The 23,378-nt window shown below is 47.6% G+C and overlaps 1 long non-coding RNA gene across 1 annotated transcript; it reads right to left on the bottom strand.

The window, feature by feature from the left end:
* Positions 1-12,493: 12,493 nt before the first annotated feature.
* LOC119313655 lies at positions 12,494-13,834 on the bottom strand. The gene is made up of 3 exons (XR_005151930.1): positions 13,522-13,834; positions 12,935-12,983; positions 12,494-12,562 (listed from the first exon to the last, which is right to left on the bottom strand). It is a non-coding gene; the product is annotated as an uncharacterized LOC119313655 (long non-coding RNA).
* Between the last annotated feature and the right edge of the window lie 9,544 nt (positions 13,835-23,378).

The following is a 23,378-nucleotide window of genomic DNA, read 5'->3' on the forward strand; positions in this document are numbered from 1 at the left end:
CACTCGACAGGATTTTGTTTATCTTAGGCGAGTACTTGGACTGCAGCTAAGCCTCCGAGTGGAAGGCTGGCTTACCACTCGGTAGGATTTTATTTATCTTAGGGGAGTACTTGGACTGCAGCTAAGCCTCTGAGTGGAAGGCTGGCTTACCACTCGGTAGGATTTTATTTATCTTAGGCGAGTACTTGGACTGCAGCTAAGCCTCTGAGTGGAAGGCTGGCTTACCACTCGGTAGGATTTTGTTTATCTTAGGCGAAACGGATTTCGCAGCTAAGCCTTCGTGTGGGAGACTGGCTCACCACTCGGTTAGGATTTTTTTTACAGACTTGGGCGAATCGGATTCGCAGCCAAGACACCAACTGGGGGATTGTTTTGAGTGGACAAAAGAAATAACGATGACTGGGAAGATTATAAAGCTCTTGTGTTTGATAAATAAACTACAGAAGTACTTTTATTACAACTCATCCGAGTGAATACTTAGGTGTAAAAGGGGCGGAGAAGCTCCGCGTTCCAAGCTCGGGGCTCGTCGATCTGATGTTCGACATTGTAAAGACGTATGCTTAGAACCTTGGTGACGATGAAGGGACCTTCCCAAGAAGGAGCAAGCTTGTGTGGTTTCTGCTGATCCACTCGGAGAACTAAATCTCCTTCCTGGAAGGCTCAACTCTTCACGTTTTTGGCGTGGAAGCGATGCAAGTCTTGTTGGTAAATGGTTGATCTGATCAGAGCCATCTCCCTCTCTTCCTCTAGAAGGTCGACTGCATCCTGCCGCGCTTGTTCTGCTTCAGCTTCAGTGTAGAGCTCGACTCGGGGAGCATTGTGGAGAAGGTCACTCGGCAAGACTGCTTCAGCTCCGTAGACCAAGAAGAATGGAGTTCTTCCAGTCGACCGGTTGGGCGTGGTCCTTAACCCCCAAAGCACTGAGGGAAGTTCGTCGACCCATGCACCAGCCGCATGCTTAAGATCACGCATCAAACGGGGTTTCAACCCTTTGAGAATCAAACCATTGGCTCGTTCTGCTTGTCCATTCGACTGTGGGTGAGCAACTGAAGCATAGTCGACTCGCGTGCCTTGAGATGTGCAGAAAGCTCTGAACTCTTCAGAGTCGAAGTTTGACCCGTTGTCAATGATGATGCTGTGCGGAACCCCATATCTGAATATCAATTCTCTGATGAAGCTGACAGCAGTACCGGCATCGAGGTTCTTGATGGGTTTAGCTTCGATCCACTTAGTGAACTTGTCGACTGCTACCAGCACATGGGTAAAACCGCTTCTGCCTGTTCTCAAAGGACCGACCATATCCAAACCCCACACTGCAAAGGGCCAGACGAGTGGTATAGTCTTCAAAGCTGACGCGGGCTTGTGTGACATATTGGAGTAAAATTGGCATCCCTCGCACTTGTCGACTATCTCCTTCGCCATTTCATTCGCTCTTGGCCAATAAAATCCGGCTCGGTATGCTTTGGCCACGATGGTCCGAGAGGACGCATGATGGCAACAGGTCCCCGAGTGGATGCCATCAAGGATTATTCGACCTTCCTCCGGTGTTATGCATTTCTGACCAACTCCAGTCGCGCTTTCTCTATACAACTGTCCTCTTATCACGGTAAAGGCCTTAGATCGGCGGACGATCTGTCGAGCCTCTTCTTCGTCCTCCGGGAGTTCTTTCCTCAAGATATACGCGATGTATGGTACTGTCCAATCTGGAGTGATCACTAGAACTTCCATGATCAGGTCGACCACTGCTGGGACTTCAACCTCAGTCGGGTCCATAATACTCTTAGGTTGCGGAGCTTCATCGGTAAAAGGGTCTTCTACGACTGACGGAGTGTGGATATGCTCCAAGAACACATCACTGGGGATGGCTTCTCTCTTGGATCCTATCTTCGCCAGATCGTCAGCTGCTTGATTTTTCAGTCGGGGTATGTGGTGGAGCTCTAACCCTTCGAACTTCTTTTCGAGCTTCCTCACTGCATTGCAGTATCCAGTCATTGCTGGGCTTCTAATGTCCCACTCCTTCATCACCTGATTGGCCACCAAATCCGAGTCGCCATAAACCATAAGGCGACGGACGCCGAGTGAAATGGCCATGCGCAACCCATACAAGAGTGCTTCATATTCTGCTTCATTGTTGGAGGAATCAAAGTGGATCTGGAGTACATATCTGAGCTTGTCTCCTCGGGGGGAAACCAAAACAACCCCAGCACCAGAAGCATTTAACATCTTAGAGCCATCAAAGAACATGGTCCAATGCTCCGAGTGAACTTGAGTCGGCTGTTGTTGCTCAATCCACTCGGCAAGGAAATCTACTATAGCCTGGGACTTAATGGCTTTCTTTGCCTCGAATTTGACATCAAGGGGAAGGAGTTCAATCGCCCATTTAGCCACTCGACAAGTTGCATCTCTGTTATGCAGAATTTCTGACAATGGTGCGTCGCTGACGACTGTAATGTCATGATCAGAGAAATAATGAGCAACCTTCTTCATGGTCATGTAGATCCCATATACGAGCTTCTGATAATGAGGGTATCTTTGCTTCGATGGGGTCAATACTTCAGAGAGATAATACACTGGGCACTGAATTTTGAAGGCTTTCCCTTCTTCTTCCCGCTCGACCGTAAGTACTGTACTGACGACTTGTCCTGTGGCTGCAATATAAAGCAACAGAGGCTCTTTGCTGATTGGAGCAACAAGCACCGGCTGGGTGGAGAGCAGAGTTTTTAACTCGGCGAACGTTGCATCAGCTTCTGGAGTCCACTCGAACTTGTCTGCCTTCTTCATCAGTCGGTAAAGGGGCAATACCTTTTCACCGAGGCGAGAAATGAATCGACTTAAAGCGGCCAAGCATCCAGTAAGCTTCTGGACGTCGTGCACACGCACAGGGCGCTTCATTCGGAGTATGGTGCCAACTTTTTCTGGGTTAGCATCGATTCCTCGTTCTGAAACGAGAAAACCGAGTAACTTTCCGCCAGGTACTCCGAATGTGCACTTCGATGGATTGAGCTTGATACCATACCTTCTGAGATTGGCAAATGTTTCGGCTAGGTCAGTCAATAGGTCGGAACCTTTTCGCGACTTGACCACGATATCATCCATGTATGCTTCCACATTCCGACTGATTTGAGTGAGTAAACACTTTTGAATCATTCTCATGAACGTGGCTCCGGCATTCTTGAGGCCGAATGGCATGGTGATATAGCAGAAGCACCCGAATGGAGTGATGAAAGCTGTTTTGATTTCGTCGGGTCCATACAGACGGATCTGATGATACCCGGAATAAGCGTCTAAAAAAGACAATCTCTCGCACCCTACGGTCGAGTCGACAATTTGGTCGATGCGAGGGAGAGGAAAATGATCTTTCGGGCAGGCCCGATTGATGTGTTTGAAATCAATGCACATACGAAGTGAGTTGTCCTTCTTGGGGACCATGACGACATTGGCGAGCCACTCGGAGTGGTATATCTCTCGGATGAACTCTGCTGCAAGGAGTTGAGCCACCTCCTCGCCAATGGCTTTTTTCTTCTGAACGGCGGACCGTCGAAGATGTTCTTTAACGGGTTTCACTTTTGAGTCGACTCTAAGGCGATGCTCAGCCAGCCCCCTGGGAACACCCGGCATGTCAGCTGGCTTCCATGCAAAGATGTCTCAGTTCTCATGGAGGAACTGGATGAGCGCTTCTTCCTATTTAGAGTCGAGTGTTGTGGAAATATGGGTCGGAGCTGCATTGGGGTCAGTCGGGTGGATATGAACTGGCTTCGTTTCCCCGGACGACTGAAATGCTGACTCTGTGGCGGGCTTCTTGGCCCGCAGCAAATCACTTGGATCTGCATTCTTCTTGTATTCCTCCAACTCTACCACCGTTATCTGGTCATCCGCAATCTTTGAGCCTTTCTGGAAACACTCTTCTGCCTTCTTCCGGCTGCCAGTGATGGTGATCACGCCTTTGGGGCCAGGCATCTTAACTTGAGGTACACATAACATGGTCGAGCCATGAAGCTTGCATAGGCTGGCCTTCCCAAAATAGCATGGTAGGCGCTTCGGAAATCCACGACTTCAAATGTCAGCTTCTCTTTGCGGAAATGCTTCGAGTCGCCGAACACTACATCTAGAGCTATTTGGCCGAGTGACTCAGCCTTCTTTCCTGGGATGACTCCATGAAAACTCATGTTGCTGGAACTGAGCCTGGACATCGGAATGCCCATTCCCTTGAGTGTCTCTGCATACAGTATATTCAATCCACTGCCACCATCCATCAATACCTTCGTCAGTCGAGTGCCTTCGACGACTGGGTCGACCACCAGCGCTTGCCTCCCAGGGGTGGCAATGTGAGTAGGATGATCGGACTGGTCGAAAGTAATGGGAGTTTGCGACCATCTCAGATAGTTTTGTGTCGCCGGGGCGACCATATTGACCTCACGGTTGATCACTTTCAGTCGACTTTTGCTCTCTACATCGGCAAAAATCATCAGAGTGGAGTTGACATGAGGGTACTCTCCATCACTGTCCTCCTTGTCCTCAGCCTTGTCCGACTCCTTCTCTTTGTCCTTCGGTTGTTTCCCCTAAAACTGCTGGATTAAGAGCCGGCACTGGCAAGTGGTATGCTTTGGGTAGATGAAGTTACCCTCTTCGTCTTTCTTCGTGTGGATATGACACGGTAGATCCATCATGTCATTACCTTCCTTATCTTTTACCTTCTTGGGGTTCCAAGATCCTTTGGGCTTTCCTTTGAATTTGCCCTGAGTCACGGCCAGAGCCTCTCCAGGAGCAGCTGGCTCGGCCTTCCGCTTTTGCTTCCGACTGGAGTTTCCTTTATCCGACTGACTCGGCTTGTACCTGCCACTCCGGAGTCGGTCCTCTTCTTCGCCATTGGCGTACTTGATGGCTATTTCCATCATCCGACTCAGGGTCATATCTCCAGTTCGACCAAACTTCAGGCTCAACTCTCTGTTCTTGACACCATCCTTGAAGGCGCAGACCGCTTGATGGTCTGACACGTTCTCTACAGTATGATGCAAAGTGATCCATCTCTGGATGTAATCTCTCAGAGTTTCACTCGACTTTTGTACACAAACTTGCAGCTCTGTCAATCCGGCCGGTCGCTTGCAAGTTCCCTCGAACGTCCTGACGAACACTCGGGAAAGATCTTCCCAAGTGTAAATGCTGCTAGGAGCTAACTGATTCAACCACGCCCTGGCTGAACCCTCTAGCATAAGTGGCAAATGCTTCATGGCCACCTCATCATTACCGCCACCAATCTGAACAGCCACCCGGTAGTCTTCAAGCCAAGTTTCAGGCTTAGACTCTCCGGTGAATTTACTCACTCCAGTCGCCAACCTGAAGTTGGGGGGTATCACTGCGGCTCTGATGGCTCTGCTAAAGCATTCTGGACCTGAAACATGGACTCGGCTGCTTGTGGGCACATCTCTGTCATGGACACCTCTATGAGCTCTGTTCCGGTCGACCAAACCTTGCACGATGATGGATCTCGCATCAAAGCCTGGCTCTCTGGGGTCGACCGGGGCTTTCCGCCCAACACTGAGCTGGCGTCTGTCATCTTGCTGCCGATGGGCGTTAGACCCACCCCTCGGGGGAGGAGTGAGCACTCGATGCCTGTCATCATGATCAAATCGATCATCATAGTGGTCCTGCCGGCCTTCACGTCCCACGTGCCTCGGAGGCGACCTTGGACTGTGAGCCGACTGAACAGTATTCGCAGCGACGGATCGACTGTGAATCCTGTTGCGCGACTGTGACACAGCTGAATTCTGATCTCCTGCCGCCCGGAGCAAATCTCTGATCTGCATCAAGCCTGTCCCAGCCTCTGACTGAGAGGTCTGAATTGACTCCGCTATACGGGCTTCAGCTGCCAAATTCTGAATTGGGGTTCGATATACCTGAGTCGGTTGCGGAAAGAGCTGACGTCGGTTGGAGTTGGTCACTCGTTGACGCGCACGCTCGTCGAGTGCTCTCTGGAGGTTCTCCAGTCGAGTGCGTTCAGCCAGTTGACTAAACGCGCCTCTTCCAGGGCACGAGCCTCAGGAGTTTCTCCTGCAATGGGAGTATGCAGGGCATCCATGTTCCGACGGCGAAGTTCTTTCCTCTGCTGAGAAGTGAGCGGCTCGGGCTGATACTCTTCGTGGGCTTGAGCGGGGTCGCCTCCGTCGTCCATCCCGTCGTCGCGGGGGAAACCGGGAGCACTACGAGGCCCGTTGACCATCAGGATCTCCGCCGCTGGATCACTGCTATCGCACTCGGATGCAGTCTCTACGGAGCCAGTCGAATAGGCCGTAGAGAGATTCGTCGGGCTCAATTGCCGCGACTTGGGTGGTGGCCGATTGGCGAGCCACTGCGTGCCTCACCCACCGCTGGAGCCTCGACCGACCGGAGCGCTTGCGCTGGCGGGAGACAGGGAGGGAGGACGGCGCAGGAGTCGACCGGTATGGGTCGACGGCTGCCGCAGCAAGACGCCGCGGACACACGCCCGAAAGTGCGTTGCCCCGCGGACGGGGAGCGCTTTGATGTCGAGTGGTGCCTCCTGGAGCCAAGCGGAGTCGTCGGCGATGAAAGCGAGCGCCCCGAGACGGATCTCGCGGCCCTCGACTAGAGCTCCGCCGGAAACCATGATGAAGGCGATCAGGCAAATTGCAACTTCTCCAAAAAAAGTCGCTAAGACACCTGCCCCACGGTGGGCGCCAACTGTCGTGGTTCTAAGTCTGACAGTAGAATGGGGGGTAGGTATGGAGAGGCAAGATCCTAGCTATGGAGTAGTTGTACACACAAGTGTTTTTACGAGTTCAGGTCCTTCTCTGAGGAAGTAATAGCCCTACGTCTCGGAGCCCGGAGGCGGTCGACTGGATTATGTGTATATGAGTTACAGGGGTGCCAACCCTTCTACCAGTGGAGGGGGGTGGCTTATATAGAGGACGCCAGGACCCCAGCCTACCCACGTAGCAGAGGGTTAAAGTACATTAAGGCCGGGCGTTACTGGTAACACCCTACATAAAGTGTCATCATGACCATTAAGACTACTTAATTACAGACCGTTTGGATACAGAGTAGATCCTGAACTTCTGACGGTCGAGTGCGTCTTCATGGTCGAGTGTCTTCTAGCCGGTCGAGTGGAGTCTCTCTTGGTCGAGTGGAGCCTCTCTTGGTCGACTGGAAGATAGCTTCGTCTAAGGATGTCCTTGGGTATGGTATCCTAGATAGGTCCATGACCCTACCCTAGGTACATAACATCATCATTAGCCCCCGAATGGATTGAGGTTCGAGTGAGGAAGGAGTTGATGATTTTCTCCGACTTATTTCCTGTGCTTTGATTATGTCGTATCTTGGACCGGTGATTTTTCTTTCGGCGTTGGCGTCAACTTTTACTTCAGTCGCCTTGATCCATTCTTGTCTTCTGTCGAGTGAACTTTTGAACTTTGGTGAACTTCCGAGTGACGGATCACGGGAAAGATATCGTCTGACAGATTGATCTGTTGTTAGCGGATTTTGCGGGATCCGAAATTTGGGAAGCGCGCAAAGCGGGGCGGACCGCGGCAATCGGATGGGATAGGGCGTGGTCGCCTCGATTTTTGCGCCACCTTTTTCGCCACGTATCGTGCGTGCGCGACTGTTTCGGGATGTGACAGGATCGCCTGGACCCACTCGCCAGCCACTCGGAAGTGCCCTTATATAAAGCGCCGGGGGAGGGTTTTTTGAACAGTGCCTCCCCATTCTTCTCTCTTCCCTCTTTGCCTCCGCCCACTGCGCCTGCTCTCGCCTCCGCCTATCCACTCCTCGCGCGCTTCGCCGGCGACAATGGTGAAGGAGAAGACGGCGGCCCTAGAGCGCGCGAAGAAGGCGACGGCGACGGGGCAAGCGAAGGGGAGACCGTCCAGTCGGGGCAGATCTTCGTCAAGGTCCCGCATGCCGAAGGGTTGGGTCCAAGGGGATTGGATCCGCTCGACCATCACTGAGAAAGATCTCAATGACCTGGCCAATGACGGACTGATCCCCCACGGGTCAGCGAGGCTTCCGGGGACCGAGTGTCAACCGCAGCCGCAGGAGGGTGAGTGTGTTCTCTTAGCCACTCACGTAGACCGTGGTTTTTCTCTGCCGCCCAGTGTTTTCTTTCGGGGGTTTCTGAATTTCTTCGGGGCGCAACTCCACCATTTCACTCCCAACTCCATCGCCTATCTTGCTGCCTTTGTGTCCATGTGCGAGAACTTCCTGGGTTGTCGACCTCACTGGGGTCTCTTCAAACGCCCTACATAAAGTGTCATCATGACCATTAAGACTACTTAATTACAGACCGTTTGGATACTGAGTAGATCCTGAACTTCTGACGGTCGAGTGCGTCTTCATGGTCGAGTGTCTTCTAGCCGGTCGAGTGGAGTCTCTCTTGGTCGAGTGGAGCCTCTCTTGGTCGACTGGAAGATAGCTTCGTCTAAGGATGTCCTTGGGTATGGTATCCTAGATAGGTCCATGACCCTCCCCTAGGTACATAACATCATCAGGTGGCACAGGACGGGCCTTTTTTATCCGCCCCCTCCCTCCCTCCGACCGCATCCACTCCACTCTTCCCCACTCTTCCCCTCTCCCCCCTCGCCGCCGCCGGCGCCCGCTGCCATTGCAGCCGTGCAACTCGGACGCGCGCTTGCCCAGCCCCTTCCTCTCGTCGCCGCCGAGCTACCCAAGCACGGCCACCTTGTTTGCGCACCCGCCGGCCGGATTTGGGGCGGATCCGGTCGGTCTTGAGCTCGCACGGCTGTGGGAGACCGGGCCGCGCCATGGACTGGCCGGGCACCTTGCCGGAAGGCCCTGGCAGGGCCGCAAGGCCACATGCAGGCAGTGGCTCGTCTTCTAGCTGCTCGGATCTGCACCGTCGGTGGTCCGCCGGCAGATACGAGAATGGCGACCGGCCGGGCTCGGTGCTTGCCCAAAAGCTCGTCGGCGCACCGTTGCCCCTCATCAAGTGCGACCACTGCCCAAGGGTGGTCGTGCGCCGCGTGTCTACAACGCCGGAGCATCCCGGATGGGTGTTCATCAAGTGCTTAAACGATGGGGTATGTGCTCTTTTAGCTTCGGTTTGTGCTTTTGGATTAGACTAGTGGTGCTAACTTTAAGTTTTATTGTGTAGACCGGATGCAAGTTTTGGTATTGGAAAGAAGAGTACAACGATATGTTGATAGAGCGAAATGTAGTGCATGTTCGTGCACTTTTAGCTAGCCTAGAGGCTTTAGATGAGACAAGTGCACTTGTTGCTAGATTAGAGTCTAGGCACGATACTACGTGCGAAGAAGCAACAAGGCACGATACTACGTGTGAGGAAGCAACCTCGACTTCTGGCTTGAAGAAGAAAGGAGGGGGCAACGTCGTGCATCCTCCACAGATCAATAATGAGTGCATCGAGAAGGCGCTAACCCAACTCAAGGGAGCAGTTATGGAAGTTGGGTATCTTCTCAAATGTATTCTTGTGGTTCTTATTTTCTTTGGCCTTGCTTTACTAGTCAAAATGTGATGATGTATTGTCATGTACCAAAAATGAATGATAAAAAAATTTTAAGGACTTGCAAAGAAATATACGCGGACAGGATGAGGCAAATGGATGCGGCCGCGCGCTGGGCGCACGGCCACCGCATCCCAGAACAGGCCCGGACACGACCCCAAACCCCTACCCAAACAGACAGAATCCGGACAAAACGAACGTCCGTTTGAGGTCGCGCGGTGAAGTTGGCCTTATATGCCGTATGAGCAGTACGAGACGTGCAACGACACACTGCTATGTGTTCCTCGAAGACAAGGACCGCCGGCGGCCCGGCCTGTCATCTACTAGCATTAATAATCCTTTTTTTTTGCTGCACGGTACACATGCATATACTGTGTATCACTAACTTTCCCGTTTTTTTTGCGGGTGTATCACTAACTTTCCCGATGGACAACGTGGGCTCATGGGCACATGTCAACGTGGTGGTAATAATTAGTACGGCGGGGGGAGTCACTGCGAGTGAGTGACGCCAGCCGGCCGGCCATCTCCGGCTGACCGGATCGACATGCATTGCATGCACGGAGAGAACTTCGCCGGTGGCAGCCGTAGTAGCACGAGACGTGCAATGACATAGGTGTCCCTCCAAGACAAGGACCGCCGGCCTGTCATCTAGCACCGGCCACATGCAGCTTAAGTAGGATTTTCCCCCCAGTACGCGGTACCACATGTGAGGGTCAAACTATATCTCTATTCGACGAAATTAATGGATATTATTCTGGATGTACTCGTTTTCCTTTTATTCTGGAGATGTGCTCATGTCAACGTGGTGCGGGATGTATGTGAACACTGAACCAGCGGTGTGATTGTGTGAACATGGATGCATACGTACGTACGGCTCAGCTTTGCGGTGCATCTCATCTCATCACAACAACGTCATGCAACGATCTTCGTTATTCTATTATATAAGAAAGCATCAGATATTTTGCAATGTTTAGACATAACAAAAACTACAACACCCCGAGCAAACGTTGAGAAATGGTGAGGTCCCTCTTCTTCTTGTAGACATCGCTTGGGAGCCTCGGTATTTCTGAATGGGTGGTTCGTGTGTGGAGGCGGCTGTGCTCAACTGCTCATGGCATGGGGTGCTGCATCAGTGGTCGTACTCGGAGTCTCATCTTCTTTGGTCGCTTCGTTTCCTATAGCGGTTCATGCCAGTGAGCTTTCTACCGTCCGACGACGGTACCGGGCCGAGGTCCTCTTTTCTCAAAGCAGGCGGAAACTTCTTCCCCCTGTCTTGGTTGTCGCTCGCAGGTTGGCATTGCCTAGCCTCAACCTTGATCAACACGAATTCAGCAGACAAGTATTTGACATCGTGCCTTGTGCTCGGAGCACTGTTTATCCGGTAATTCCCTTTGAGTTGTCAGCCTCAACTCATCTTTCATCATATGTAAACGGGCGAAAGCCGATTTCTCCGAATATGGTGCTCTGATCGGTTACCACTGATTGAGCGGATGGCGATCAGATCGGTCAGCTAACAATGATCAAAGATTTTTCTTTTTGCGAATACGCAAGATTGCGTATCATTTAACAATGCTCAAAGATGGAGATGGAGACCAGAGACAAATTAGAGTTGGTTTTTAAAATTCTTTTTTGGCGAAAAGAGTGGAGCTGGAACTGGAGTTGCTTTGGGAAGGGACAAAAGGATGAGCAGCAAAACGTTAATCCCGTGGAGCTGCCACTGTTTGGGTATAGAAGCAAACGTACTCTCCTCGGTGCTACTTCAATAAAATAAGCAATGATGTTCAGAGCTATCCCGACCTGTCCGGAGCTGTACACTAAACAATGCTAACAGCAGGAGTACTCCTAATCAATCATATGATCACGTCAAAACCTTAGCCGTGTCACTGAACCAACTAGTCCACTGATCATCATCCCGGCGTGTAGTGCACACTATAGTATTATTAATAACTGCACTAATATAACCTGGAGTTATAGAAAGGTGCACGTGCCGGCAGGCCGTGGGCCTCGTGTCGCCGTGTGCCGTGCGGCGTTTCCTTCACTAAATGTTTATGCAAATTTACATGGTACAAATACAAAACAAAATGAGTTGCATTGTCTCAATATAGACTGGGCATAACTGATCAAAATTCTAATCCCGATCAAAGTTGGCATGTAGCTGCATAAATTGACATGTACATATTTGTGCAGGAACAAATACAATTAGCATTGAGCATTAAGATAACATACATATATCTCTTTTTTTAGACAAATAACATACATATATCTGTATGGATCAAGGGCAGCAAATATATAGTCCACCTATTTAAGGCTGGGGGGATCGCTTGGTTGCCACATGGTTAAAGGCTCGGAGCAACGTGACCACCTGACAAATATAGATGAGACAAGTCGCATAAAACAATCAATTATTAGTTTGCGTATGTAGAACTGATCAGAAGTTCGGAGTGTTTCATTGAAAGTAGAAATTTAGTTCATCTAAGGAGAAAGTGTATTTACCAGTGTGGTATTGGTATGCTATATGAGTATGACTTAGAAACAAAGTTAAAAATGATTGTATATTTTGTTAGCATAGCAGCCCATTAATATAAGTAGGTATAACTATGAGGCTATGACTTTCCAGGTTCAAAAGCTTATGTGTTTATCAAGGGCAGCACCCCACTGACCCCACCTTGACCCGATATACTCTGCCTACTTGAGGCTAATTATGCTACTTTGTGTAATAGATCATAGTCCCTTTTTTGTCTATCAGGCTTGAAGCTTGCATATGTTCTTGAAATGTTTTCATCAATGGATCTAACTCACTCAATATATGTTGTTTTAGATACACACATATCTTCTCTTTAATCTGCCCATACGGGATTTTTAGAATCTTTAGTGTATATTATAGAATTTTGAAAGAGAAAAAACATTTGGACAGTAATAAGGATTATCACTTAAAATAGAAAATAAAGGGATAAGATTTCATGAGCATTCTCAAAGAAGTTAACAGTTACATCATACCTTGTTGAGCCCAAACTGCATGAATCCCTGGGATGTTATTCTACGTAGGGGAAACAAAACGGTTCTCCCACCCTAAGGAGCAAAAACAAGTTAAGTATAATCAGTATTATTTGGTCATACGGGGTGGATTGCTACAATGATTTAGTAACCATATGGATAGCTACACAGGGTGTTGGCCTTATGGCAGAGATATGCTTTACGACACGTGACACAGTACAGCTAGATCCGCCTTCTTTGCTCGGATCACCTTTGTATGTAAAAAAATACAACCTAGAACAACTTACATGCACAACCATAGTTGTTTCATCATTGAAAAAATATTAGACAAAATTGTGAAGTTGAATTGACCTCATAATGTATTGTCTTTGTTAACATTTGGAGCAACGCTTGAAAAGGGATCCAACAGTAAATATACCCAAACCAAAGTTAAGCATATGTTCTCACCAGCAGGAAGGAAGAGGCAAAAATAAGGTCTGAACTGGCGCATCAGTTCCTGGAATGAGAGAGGGAGTGAAAGTAAAGTAACCATTTGTTCTATCTGTTCGTACCAAGAAAAAGGGAAACGTGCATTCAGTGCGAGTCCATTCTTAGCAGAAGGATAAAAGAGAGAGAAATGGCAGTGTCATATAGTCATAACATATGTTCTCAAGAGGAACATGAAAAAATAGAGGTTGTAGAAAACTGGGATTATAGTCAGAAGCTTTGCGTTCCTACCGGCAACAAAAAATAACAACGAAAATTGTCAGCTAAAGTTCATGTTCTTAAGTTTACATGACATATGCAAGTAACAGCAGGCAAAGCAAATGGAAGTGTTAATCTAATGAACGTCAATCAGTTTGCCAGCGCAAAACTTCAAGGAAGGTATCGTGACGGAGGGGGTGCAGACTCCATGGAAGGTCGTTGGATCTAGCCACATTATGTGCCCTGCAGCCTACTTGATAAGCGCCATAAACTGAAACACATAGATGCTCTTACACAAAAACTACTTACAAAAATTGACATTCAAAGTGTCAAAGGATCAGAATGATTACCTCATGGCCAAATCAACAGGAGGGTTCCGTTCATATCCATTATCTTCAGCCATTGAACAATTCCCTTCCATCTGCACATAAGGTGGAGCTGTTGTGCATTTATGCATTAAGAACTCGAACAGAGAATGAAAATGGAAGATATAATACGTCTAATCTGAATTTACTGTGTGTTGCATTTCAATTGGAATGCCCAAGGATACATCGTATGCGACATCAAGGCAGAATCACTGCTTCATGAGAACCATAGATGGTCGCCGTCATCAGTAGAGCAGGGTAGAGAGCCATTGCGATTCGTCAGGCAAAAAATTCCCCAAATCAATATAGCAGAACCACCACCGGGCACTTAGATTGACAAGACATGGAACTGTACAGAGTGAAAAAAACCTTGAAAGAAATCGAACTGTGTTGAATCATGGGTAGAGAACGGATTGTGTGGTAGGGTGGGAAATAAAAATCTGCAGCCAGATTGAAGATGTGGAGGGGCAACCTGGTGGATCGGAGAAGCATTGTTGCTAGAGGGGATATTGCTGGAAGAATAAGAAGAGAGGAGAGGATACAGCTGGAGGGAACAAATCATAATAGACGCACGAACAAATTAGTAACACACCTCGCCGATCCGGCTTCCATTAATGTTCGTAGGAACGTCTACTTTATTCCCCCTTGAATGACAGATTGATGACGGATGAACTCCGATCGCCCGCGATGCAGCTCGGCACCTTTCGCATCCCTATCCTGCATTGGTCATCGTTGGATCGAGCGATCCCCGCGCCGCCCGCATCGCGTGCGGCTGGCTTTCCATCTCCAGTCAATTCCCTCTGGCAGCGACCGGGCGCTCCGATCGATTCCACCAAGCGCATCGTCTTGGTTGGATTCCACACCTCCGGTCGATCCAATCGCGTGCGCCTGGCATCGCCTTGTCTCGATCCCGCTCCTCTGTATCCCGAGTCTCTCTATCCCCTCGAGCGAGAAACAATTTTACTCTTTGTTCCGTTAATCCTCTCCCCAAGAGGATTGGAGGGGATTGGCAAGGATTGGTTCATATTCCTCAAACCCCTTCAATCCACTCGGATTTACATGCAACCGAACAAGGCCTTAAGGAGCTCAGCACCCCTCTGCTTAGATGAATGGGCTACCATGGGCCGACAGAAAGAGGCCCAGTTTACCATAGGGCTTTGTTTCGGCCTCCAGAGCAGCAGCCCATTAGGACAGCAGGCCCATTACTTAACACAGGCGAGAGAGGTGGCTGTAGACATTAGATCGGACGGCTGGAAACGGCCAGATCGGAAAAACGAACGGCCAGAAGCGCAAATCGCTGAGAGGGCTCGCTTTAGGCTCGATTATACTGTCCTAAACTAGATCATTATTGGCGCGCGTTGCCGCGCCCGTCTACTTTTCCAATGGAATAATAGGATTTTTACAAATATATAGTCATAAAGCATGCTGTCATCAGACAGTAAGAGAAAAACATCAAACTAACATTTGTATAAAGTGCATATATATTGGAAGGCAATATAAAAGAGCCAAGTAGTGTAGTGATACGAGAGGACTGTTTAAAAAAAAACTTGGGTCTTAACTTGAATTTGCTTCAACATTAGGTCTCACACGTGAGAGGTCTGAATTGGGTGTTTGAGAAGTTGCTGGATATTCCCTTTTTGTCAAGGAGCATTAGCATCTGGCTTCGCAACCTCAAAGATGGAATAAAGAATCACATGCATGAATAAATATAATAACAAAATGTAGAATGCAAATCATAATAACAAAATGGAGAACATACCTGTTTCTAGCATGGTGTACACTCTAGTACAATAATGATGGATAACGAAACACAAATTTAGGCAAGCAAATAATTTCAAATCACAACATCACATTCAGGTTTTTTTGATCAGTAGAACCCTCCCCACGCATAGCAATTGAAGTCAAGTGTGCTGACCTTTTCTACAAATAGAGCAAGGTTTGTAGTAAAATTATGTAGAAAGAAAATGCTCAGATTGGTAAAAAAATTTGCTCGAACTCTCCTTTAAAATGGCAAGCTTATTTTAGGATGCATCTGCAACAAAACCAAAACCCGAGCACGATGCAATTACCTTTTGAAACTAAATAAGCATATATAGGTGTTTGTACAATCACAAAAAACATTATCTTGTGCAATCCGTATATAAACTAAGACCAGATACCTTGTGGAAAAAAGAAAAGAAAAAACATACAGATGATTTTGCAGATTCCGTTATGAGAATCCTAGTTTTCTCAGGGGCTGCCAAGAGATTTAGTAGGCTTACTTTCTTCTAAAGCAGTGAATCCATGTTTTCCAAGGAGCTGCAAGAAAGGAATTAATGTGGCATTGAATGAGTTAAATAAGCAGATAATCATCCTCGTTGTGCATGCCAATTTCGAATATAGTTTCTGCACATCATTTTGGAAAGATGGTTGGTTTGTGTACTAATTTCAAGAGATGAAGAAAGAAATTTAAATGAGCAATGACTACATAAAATAAATAAGAGAAATGCATAGATGTTTAGTAGACCTTTTTAGACAACAGATCTTGAATTTCTCTTGATGTGGTTTCCCCTCAGAGTTAAACTCACAGGACACTTGGGCATCCATTCCTCTGACAGAATTGATGTGTCTTCCAAGTTCCAACCTTTGTCTGTTAAACTAAACTAAAATATTTGCTCTTTTAATTTCTTTCTGCTTAATAATTTTGTAAAAGGGAAAGAATCAACTAAAAGCTTATCAACAAGATCACATACACTTCAAGCTAACAACTCCATCATGCATAAAATAAATACGAGAAATCTAAGTTTACGGAAAGTAGCGGCTATTTGGAATTCTTAAGTTTATTTAGAATTCTTAGGATAAGTAGAAAAAGATATTGTATAGATACTATGGAACTCACATGGTTCAACCGATCGATTGTATATGTGCATGTGATCAGTGTCGTATTATGTACTCCCTCCGTTCCCAAATACTTATCTTTCTAGGCATTTGAAATGAACTCAACATACGGATGTATGTAGACATATTTTAAAGTGTAGATTCACTCATTTTGCGCCGTATGTAGTCACTTGTTGAAATCTTTAGAAAGACAAGTATTTAGGAATGGAGGGAGTAGTTCTCACGTAACAGAGATATTCCACATACTAACAAACCACGTGCGAGCATCTGCAGCCATGTCATGTGGGATTCTTGTGTTATGGTGGGAAAGAGGAGTTGTACGTACCTATGGCCAGCGTGAAGCAAGTGCGGCAAGGCCACGGCCATATTGGACGACAGCGCACATGGGATGTTGGTGGGCACGACCGCTGGAGGTTGAGTTCGGGGGAGGTGCGCCGCCGCTCGAGGTCGACGTTGGTGCGCTGCCGTTCGAGGTCGACGTTCGTGGAGCGCAACGGCTTGCGAGACGAGGAGGAAGAGATTGAGATCGGGGAGACGTGCACAGAAGCACAGATTGGAGTGGCCGCTCGTACCACCTTGTCGCTGTTGACGCTAGGGGCGCACATTAGTTACCATGAATGGCTACCACGAACTGATGCTTCACTGCTTTTATGCCGGCGGGCCAGCTTCAATTCGGTCGCCAGTCGCTTCCAATCCCATGTCCCTACCGCATCATCAGCTGCCTGCATCGCTCGCCCCACATCGATCTGTGAGGCCCGTACCGCGCCGCATCAGATCAGATGGTCTTAACCCTAGCCGCCACGCGCAGAGTGGCTGCGGGAAGGAGGAACGGCGACGGAGAAGTGAGGACTTCGCAGGCTCGTTATTTTTTTCTGGTGTTGTGCAGACCGGACCTGCGGCTTCCTTAGATGGGCTGTCTGGCCCAATTAACGACAGTACTCCAAAAAAGCTACCGGAATAGCTGCTCTTAAGACATCAGGCCCAAGTTGTGGTCATGTCTTCACACGAATGAGAGATTCACGTGTATCCAACGGCCAGAAACATTCCAATCTTGAAAACGAACGGTCCAAACAACTGATGGCGTGAGAGGCAAGGGATTAGGTGCAGTTTTACTGTTCTTAATTGGAGCACGCACGTTGGTTCATTCGTAACGGCTGACGTTCCTCTCCTCTCCAGTCTAAACCACCCGTACTGTACCGTACGTATAAATGCCTTCTAAAATACACGGTATGCACCACCATCACTCCAGAGAGTTTTCTCCCCCCTACCTACATATTACCGGCTCAGCCCATCACAATTCTTTCTTCTTCCCGAAGAAAGAAAAGGAGATCTCGCCGCAGCCGGGAGTCTCCCTCACCGCTGCTCCGGAAGACCCTTCCGCTAGCGACCTTGGTCGTCGTGGTGGGGGGAGTCGCCGGATCCATGTATGTGGACCTTTTTTTACTCTCGTATTTTAGATTTTTTAGGTTGTTCATCATCTTGGCTTCGGCGCCAGTGATGGAAGCGCTGAATAAAGTTTCTTCAAATCCTACTCCGACGAGGCAATCGGTACTATGTTGTTTTCCCAACAACAAAAACAAAGGCCCATTTTCATGTACATATTTATTTTTGTATACGTCACATATGAAAATATGTTGTTATGAAATTTTCCCACAACGTGTTATATATGTATTGTGTATGTACAAAAAGTTTTGATTCTTTTTGTGATGTAGAAATATGTTTTTAAAAATCCTCCCCGGAGCCCGTCCACCGTTCGCAATTTTCGTCTCACCACCTCTCTGCCTGTCCATCCTACACTACGTGTAACGTAGCTCATTCTAGCTTTCATAATTCCAACCATCGATGGGAGAAAAATTGGAGCGCCAGATGCAAAGAACGATCTAAACAATGGTTCACTTGAAATTGTGAATGGGAGTCATCGAGCCAAAACACCACTCCCATTATGCTATATTCTTCGTCGTGTCAACATGACTACTAACAAAGAAATAAAGGAGTGTAAAACCAAGACTACAGACTTGAGAGGAGATCCAAACCCATGATCCGTGTCATCTCCCAGCCAACTAAAACCACATCGTACAAGGCAACGCGATGGACCTGCTAGCACAAGAAGCTATGAAGAAAGACATGTAGTCTTTTATCGAACAATCTTTTTTTGCGCTAAATTGGAAAGCACATACTCGTCGCAAATTAACATAAGCGTGATTTATCTCAAAGGGATATTTGGAGATTTGAGTTTCATCACTGAAGGCTGAACAAGGAGACATTTTCCATTGGTGAGATAAAGAACCAAATCAACGGACCAGCATTCCCTGGTACATTTTTTGTCGACGCTTCCATATGAGAAAACCCTTGTTCTTGCGCGTGGTGGAGGCAGTGGACACACATGATCCCTACTTTTAATCTCTCATTTGCAAAAATGCATGGCTGCTATAACGATGCTTGCATTAGGTACCATTGCCGATGTCTTTGGTGAGGGCAGGGGATAGCACATGCCTTGGTAACACTGTGAGATTTGCATGCGCTGTGTTGAAGGTGTTTGAAGCAGAGTATCTGAGAGAACCTACTTGCAAGATAAAGAAAGATTGATGGCTATTGGAGTGGCAAGAACTTTTCCAGATATGCTTGTTTTATTGATTGCATACGTTGACAATAGAAGAACAGCCCCAAAAATTTGGGTGGGATGTTCCAAGGTCACGCAAAAAAGGGTACCATCATACTAGAAGTAGTGGCATCAAGGGACTTGTGGATTTAGCATGTGTTCTTCGCTATGTCTGGTTCTCACAGCGACATCAATGTGCTCCAGCGACCTCCGTTGTTCAAGAGACTTTGTGATGGGGGTGCGCCATGATATCTGTCCTTAGTGAGCAACATTTGTGAAGACCATATTCCCATCCCAATGGAAACATACAATGTCAGTTTACAACAATGCAAGAAGCAGCTAAGGAGGATGTGGAGATGACATTCGGTGTGCTCCAAGCTCTTTGGGGAATTGTTCATCGAGCTGCAATGATGTGAGAATCAGATACCTTTGGGCAGCTGATGACATGTTGTGTCATTTTGCACAATATGATTGTTGAGGATGAGGGTGAAGGGGCATCCCGGACACATGACTTTCAGAAGCCTGAATACATGTCTGCCTTTCAGAACAAGATGCAGAGCATATTCTGAAGTTTTCGGAGATGCATCAACAACTTCCATATCATCATGTGCACGTGCAAGTACTCAATGATCTCGTGGAGCATATGTGGACGCATAATGAAAACCAATGAGTTATGTTTGAATTATGTACTTCGAATAAATTTTATGTTTGGACTATATTTTTTTGTCTATGAATAGATGTTACTTTACGTATGATATTCATGTGTATAATCGACGTGCATGGATTTGCATGGGTTTTTTAGTATTCATACGAGGAGTGTTGTTGTGCAGCAGGACATTTGACGGGTCATCTGGCGCAATTCAGGGTCGTGAGCCGCGGGTTTGCGGATGTGAAGGGGCCGGAATTGTTAAGTTCGACTGTAGATGCTTCGAGAGAATGCACAAGTTAAAATGATGAGATAGATATGTAGGAGGAGGTGGTATATATAGGCCTAGAATATAGTCGTTGGAAAATAGTAGTTGAAAGCATATCTGTTTGAAAAATAGTTGTTTGGATTATAGTCGTTGCAATTATATAGTTTAAATTATAATTAATTGCTGAAATAATAGTTGAATTGGTAGTTAAAATACCATATTAAAATATAAGAAAAAGAAGACATCAATCAATTGTAAAACTGATTGTGTATATGAAAAAAATTGACCATCATTTAGACAAACATATACATAACAAATATACACAAGTTGATGGAAATGCTATAAGAGCATCTACAACCGGGCGCTCCAAACCCTTCTTATATGCCCGGGCATATTGGTCATAAACGCGTGCACTGACCGGCAACCGTCCACGGACATGGATACGACGGATCGGGGCGAGGTTCGCTCAAGAGTAGGTTCAACATTGCATGTCATTGTATGAATTTAATGATCCATAATTGCGATATCAGGTTGTGAAAACAATAATTTAAGGTGTGGCCGGTCATTATGTGCGGACGGCGTTGGGGGTGTCCGCTCATACTCCCTCCGTCTAGGTGTGTAAGTCATCTTACGAAAACAAATAATCCCAAAACACTTAGGCGCGGTGCATTAAATTCTACATCATTTCTTATTTCTTGACATATCAACCAATAAGAGATGTAGGGTGTGCATGCTTTAATGACTTGAGACTAGCAAACACGACATGCAGTAGTTAGTTCATTGCATGCAATGCTATTAATTAGCAAATGAACATTAAGTTTTTTCGTTTCCCCCTCCTCCTTGGTCACGGTGCACAACCTAAGATGACTTCCTCACCTAGACGAAGGGAGTAGGATATCCGTGTACGCACACGAGCGACGTGCACGGCCACATGATGAGTCGATGCACATGCACGTACGGTGCGGCCATGTGCCCACCGTCCGGATCCTAAGCGACGGCCCGCGCGCGGCAGCCAGGGGGCGCATGCATGCCCTGCGGTCGCCCGGCGCCGTACGTGTGCGCCTTGTCAACTCTCGGCAATGCTTGGTTTCCGCCCGCTCGCATGGATCCCGGCCACAGTGGCCGCCGGTCGACATGCGCGCCGGAGCTAGCTACCAGTACCAGCCGCATGTCGTGGCCACGCGACGTCACTGGATTCGATTGTTCCCTGTCGGGGGCTGGCTCCGGCAATAGTTCATACGTACGGCAGGCGAGACACTGCCAGTGAGTGACGCCAGCCTGCAACGCCGACATGCATTCCTCATGATGGGCAGATGCATGTGATCTCCGCCTGGCCGGATCGAGAAGGCCGACATGCATTCCTCATGCATCGCCGGCGGCAGCCGTACGAGTACGGGACGTGCGTGCAGCGTGTCCCTCGGAGACAAGGACCCGCATGTTTTGTAGGAGCATGTCCTGGGCGTGTTTGGTTTGAGGCCTGGGGGCTGCACGCCTGGCCTGGGCTCTGCCTGGACCTTGCCTGGTATTTGTTTGGATAGTGTCCTGGGAAATGAAACAGCTGCCTGGCTGGGAGTCCATGCAACGTGATTAGCTTGGGCTAGATTTAAAAAATAAATAAATAAGGAACACACTTGGCCCAGGCAACCTGGTTAGCCTCGTCCAGGCTAGCGAATTTGGGCGCCTGGGCCTGCCTGGAGCAGTAGCCTGGGCTTATTAATCATAGGGCTCAAGGAACGAGGCATTAAAGGGAGGAATCAATTCGCTGTGTCAGACTTTTAGCGCTCACCAGGCGAGGTCGTCAACCAAACGGGGCTTCGCTCTACTTGCCTGACCAGGCAATTTTTTCCAGTTTCTCAGGCCCGTGCCAGGCACGAATATTTTCCAGGCGTGGTGTTGAGGACACCAACCAAACTGACCCGTTAACGTCACGCACCCATCTCTTTCAAAAACAAAACAAAAACGTCATTCACCGATGTACTGATAAACCGTGGCAACACTGAGCAAATACGTTCGATCGTGCATGCAGTACTCGCTCCAATTTGTGGTTAACTAACCAGATCGGGCCAGAGATGGAGAGGCGTACATACACGTACGTAGTACTGCATACAGGCCTTAGAATACAAGTACTGCATTGGGAACGGACGAAAGCTCTTTCAAAAAATAATGGACAACAGGATGAGCAGCAAAACGTACGCCCTCCTGGCCGCTGCCGCTGTTTGGGGTAGGGGAAGCAAAGCTAGTACTGCTCCTCAAAGCTAGTCCATGCCCGGAGCTATCCCGACCTAGCGGCGCTCCCACATTAATAAACAATTCCAATCAATTCGATGATGGTGTCAAAGCCTTAGACGTGTCTGTCACCAAGTAACCAGTCCACTCATTATCTTATCTTCGGCTCCCACCTAGTGCACATCACACTATTATTAATCGCACTAGTTAATATATAACCCCAAACAAAGGGGCACGAGCTAGCTCGTGTCGCCGTGTGCCGTGCGCGTTTCCAGGAGCAATGTATGTATGTGAAGGGCGGCCAACTAGCTATGTCATGTGATGCAATCTGGTTGGCCACGGTGAGATATGTTTTGGAATTCTTTTAGATGTATGTGTGAATTATTTTTTAAATGCACCTTTTCTTTTCAGATGGATGTGAGAACCTCTGATATTTTTTAAATAAAGGTAATGCAAAGTGGCACTCGCTTGTAGGCTGCGGTGGTAATTTTTTCTTTTTTTCTTTTTTTTTAGATGAAGGTGAGAATTTTTTCTGAGATGTTCTTTTAGACCGAGGCGAGGACTTTATGTATTTTTCTAAATGAAAACATGGGCACAACTTCCTCTTAAGCGGCGCCACAGAGTGGCCCCCAACCACTAATACCCCACAAACGTACGTACAAATGCCTTCTAGAATACCCTCTCTCTTTTTTTGCGACCGCCTTCTAGACTACATAGAATGCACTGCACGGTCTGTCTATATACAGCGAGTCCTTTTTTCTTGCGTGGAAAAAATGAATGTACGACAATACTACACACTTGCGACGAGGCCTAGACCCATGATCCGTCTCATCTCCCCACCGACCAACGCGACTGCATCAGACAAGACAACTCAATGGATCCGCTCGTGAAAGTAGTTACATATTCACGTTAATGTAGAAACACATATTCTCGTGAAATTTATCTCGAAATGATAGCTACGCACTTGAGTTCCATTGCCAGATCATCAGACTAGACGACATATCTCATTAGTGATGAGATATAACTGCTATCGCCTTTCAGATTGTTGGGCCCACATGCATCCCTAGATCGAGAATTTAAATAATATAACACGAGTTATATATCACAAAAAGATGCCCTTAGAAACTTCAAATGTTATGATTTTCATTGTGATGTACAATTCCTGCTATATTGGTCGAATTTGTTGATATGTGTCACCATTACAAATCAGAAAAGAGAGAGTAACA

Source organism: Triticum dicoccoides, chromosome 1B (genome assembly GCF_002162155.2).
Source record: "Triticum dicoccoides isolate Atlit2015 ecotype Zavitan chromosome 1B, WEW_v2.0, whole genome shotgun sequence".
NCBI lineage: Eukaryota > Viridiplantae > Streptophyta > Magnoliopsida > Poales > Poaceae > Triticum > Triticum dicoccoides.